We start from the raw sequence: 4310 nt of genomic DNA on the forward strand, positions 1-4310 counted from the left end.
AAAAATCTAAGGACAATCAGTAGGTCTCAAGTTCGGGCCATGCTCTGATACCACTTATGAGGGCCATGTCTGGGTCTAGCTTCCCCCAGACCCCTACAGACATCCCTCCCACTTGGGACCGACATTGAGACAAGACCCCTCCTACTAACTCCAATGCCAACCCAATGGGGTTCTAAAAGCCGTTCTCATAATTCTATTGTGATTCTCCCATTTTAGATACCCTTCCACGAGGTAAATACTCTTCTCTTCTCTTCCCAGTAAAAATAAAGTCTTCAGACTAAGTCGTACTATCAAAATTAGGGTTGATTGACTGAAGCACTCTATTGATAACCCCTTTATTTTTTAATAGGTCGGGCATAGCAGTTATCACGTTCCCCTAAGAGGAGGGTGATTACTTACTACTCGTAATCCCTTGTCCCATTTAAAACCCCACTTCGTAGTTCAAAATCCCTTACTTGATAGACTAAGTCTAAATATTTTGAGATCAACTTCCGGCCATCTAACCCTTTAGATCCACCCAGCTACCAAACCTTTTGGTAAGTGTACATTCCAACGTCATATTATCCTACTAGGCAGGAAAACAAATTGAAGGGAGGTGAATCAATTGAAGGACAAGTCAAACAATTCTCTTCGTCATGCAACCATTACATATCTTTGGAATGTATACTTATCAGGTATGATCCCGCCTTTTACAACATTATATCTATCTTAGCTATACAAGCAGCACACTTGTACCCTTGTCATCCTTCCTCAAATAGGTCCCAGATGACGAAGGTGTCTACTTCACCACGATAGCTCCTTTACAAATTTCCAGTTGATTTATGTATGGGAAAGGCTTTAACTCTTGCTTTAACTTCCTTTTAGACTTCACTGAGAGGTGGTGCTATGGTCCAGGATGGTTTGGATGAGCAGGGTAGCCCATATGGTTCCTAGCCTTTCCTGAATCCTTTTTACTTAAAATGAATTTCCAACAAGTTCCTTAATTATGCACATATTCCTTTTAAATCCACGAAACCTTTGATCGCCCATTCATCATCTTTCCAATTGGCATCTGGCCTACCTGGATTAAACTATTTTCCAATGACTCCGCGAGTACACCACCCAGCCCGACACATCACAACCATTCATTCCAATCTAGTATATGAATGTACATTGAGCTCGATAATCAAACACATAAGCTCAATAGGTACCAATTCTAGCTAGAAAGAACCATTCTTCTTGTTGGAGGCCCCAGGTATTCCTAGTCTAGCCTTATTTAAACAATTAAAAAATAGTAAAGTAATACTACTTGTCGCTATGTATTGCACGGTCTATTCTCCAACCTCTCAGGTTCCTTTTAATCCTATTATAACACTTTGATTACCTTCCTTGAATTAACAATTTATTTGTTCCCGATTCCTTTTAATCTATACAAAAAGTGTCCCTTAAGAAAACCAACGTGTCTTGAGAAGTATTTATGGTTTTTTTTCAACTTTGTCATGTAGTTTAACCCCATGTTGGCCTAGATTACTTGTAATCCCCTTTTCACACCCAATGCAATCCATGGGCCATCTCCATGGAGGGGTGGAGTTTTGGTTCGGATCGCCTATGGGACATCTCCGTAGGAGCCATTCCCCGCTGCCCCTAGAAACCCCGTGAAAGAAAATTTGGAGAATGAATAGAAATTGACTAACGTTGAATTGTTATGCGGTAGCGTAAATATTTTATGCAATATGAAATTATTTAAGCATCAAGTGAGTGCAATCTTATCCTAATTTTCAAAAGGAAATAGGGCATAAATGGTGGTTGAATGTGTAAGATGCCTTCGGGCAACTTATGCTTTGCTTGTGGTTTAATGTGGGTGAGCGCAACGCTTTCCCCTCTTCATGTGTGAGGGAAACACTTCCCCTCTTCATGTGTGCCTGAATGTGTTTGTGTGTGTGTGTGTGTGTGTGTGTGTGTGTGTGTGTGTGTGTGTGTGTGTGTGTAGTGCTTTCTTCTCCTTAGGTGTGAGTGCAACACTTTCCACTCTTCATGCGTGAGTCAACACTTTCCACTCTTCATGTGTGAATGCAACTCTTTCTGATGAGTGAGTATGAGTGTGTGTGAATACAATGCTTCATGTGTGAGTTGAATCTTTCTAATGAGCGTGTGTCAGTGTGTGAATGCAACACTTCATATATGAGTGCAATGCTTTGTGTGTGAATGCAACTCCTCCCAATTTTTGACAATAGAATTTAGGCTTACCTCTTAAGGGAAAACTTGGAGAAAGAGAGAAAGATTAGTGCCATGATCCCTTACTTCCTTGGCCGAATTGATGGTGGTTGCTTGGAAGAGGTTGAACTTCTCCTTCTCCTCTCCTTCACTTCCTTTGCCGGATTGATGGTGATTGCTTGGGAGAGGTTGAAATTCTCCTTCACATCAATTGAAGAGAAATCAAAGATCATAGTTGGTGAAGAATTTGGCAAGGCTAAGGTTTGGGGAAGAGAGAGTGATTGGTTAGATGGATGGCTATGGGTTAGGGAATTTCCAACCTAAGGGTGACTATGGAGCTTCATGATTTTTCACGATGCCACGCAGAGAATGAGAGTAAAAATGAGCAATTGTCTAAGTGAGTGTTTAAGTGAGCAACACATAAAAGAGGCTCTTTATATAGGAAAGGGGCTTCAGTCCTCTTTGATCAATTATTCCAAGAATGGATCTTCTTCCTTGCATTTCAACCCACTTCACATTTCAACCCTCTTTCTTGCATTTCAACCCACTTACATTTTTAAACTCGTACTCATTCTTCTACTCTTTACTTTTCTTCTCTTGACCAATTGTCTTTTTCTTTTCTTGTATTATCTTGAATGCCTAAAAAGAAAAATTCTTTTTCTTTCTTAAAAATATCTAAAAAATGTCATCTTATTGATTTGTCTAATGCTTATCATGAGAGGCTTTTCTCATGCTTGAGATAAAGAAATGAGATTCTTGCTTTGAAAGTCCTAGAGGGACCTTACATATGCAATTGCTCTGCAAAAAAGAATCAACATTTAAAGGACAAAATGTTGTAAAGTTGGATTTATTGTGTGTGTGTGTGTGTGTGTGTGTGTGTGTGTGAGAGAGAGAGAGAGAGAGAGAGAGAGAGAGAGATGTCTTTGTCCAATGTTAAAAAAACCTTGTAAAAAAAAGTTTACATTGGACAAAGACATATCTCTCTCTCTCTCTCTCTCTCTCTCTCTCTCTCTCAAAGGTGATGGAAAAAACGCCACTTTGTACAAAGCATAGAGATAAATTAAGAAGACAATGAAGATTGTTGTGACGATGAGGGAAGTAGCTGAAAACTCCTACTTCAACAACGTTGAAGACAATAAACAACAACCAAACCTTAACAAACAACCTCTCTCTCTCTCTCTCTCTCTCTCTCTCTCTCTCTCTCTCTGAAAAATCATCCTGTAAATATCGAAGTATAAGAATCTCAATGAGTCCCAAATTTGGCCTCCTCGTGGAATATACACACTCTAATATGTAGGACTCTATGTCTGTGGGAAACCGCTTGTCAAGCTGGGAAATGTGATGAGTGGAATATGAACTATCTTGGTAAAGAGTACTCCCATATGATGTGTCCACCTAAGAACTTGAAAATCAAGATGATCTCGCCCATCCTCCGATGAAGGTATGGCATCTCTCCTCTTTGGATCTTGATGAAAGTATTGGCTATACTCCACTATAATCTAAGAGTGTGAATCAAGTCAATCCAAGTCATCACCAAGGTCTCATATGTAGCTAACGGGGAATCACTCAAAACATGAAGGCAACATGCCTTCCATATGTTCCACAGTGCAATGCAGACCACCACTAGGAAAAACTCGTCTTTATACTAAGCATCTTCTTGTCCTGAAAATAACAGGAGTCAATAAAGTGCCTCTCTAGTAGCCTATAGTAGTAAGCATAAATATGGAGGATGTGTCCTCAATGGCTTAGTCTAAATATCGGACTCTAGATGATGTGGCACCCTCTAGAGTTTGTGTTTGGTAAATATAGGTGGATGCACACCAAACCCTGTAAACACTCACTCAATTTTTTGAGAGAAGCCGTGTAATTGAGCTTATGATGATTTGTAATTCTAATGTAATTGACATACCCTCTCAGCCCCTCTCAGTCTACACCCTTGTAAGTGGTTGAATGGCCGTGGGAAAGCTCCCTTAAACTTTAGGGTCAAAACCCTTAGTTTTGGACTAAAGAGGGATCATTAGCAAGGAGGATTTTGAAACGTTCACTGAGAGAGCTTCTTGCTGTTACAAATTGTAATCCTCTTTTCTCCTGGACTAGTAATTAGAATTCATTTCCAA

This window comes from Adiantum capillus-veneris, chromosome 1 (genome assembly GCF_014529385.1).
Source record: "Adiantum capillus-veneris isolate H3 chromosome 1, ASM1452938v2, whole genome shotgun sequence".
Lineage (NCBI taxonomy): Eukaryota > Viridiplantae > Streptophyta > Polypodiopsida > Polypodiales > Pteridaceae > Adiantum > Adiantum capillus-veneris.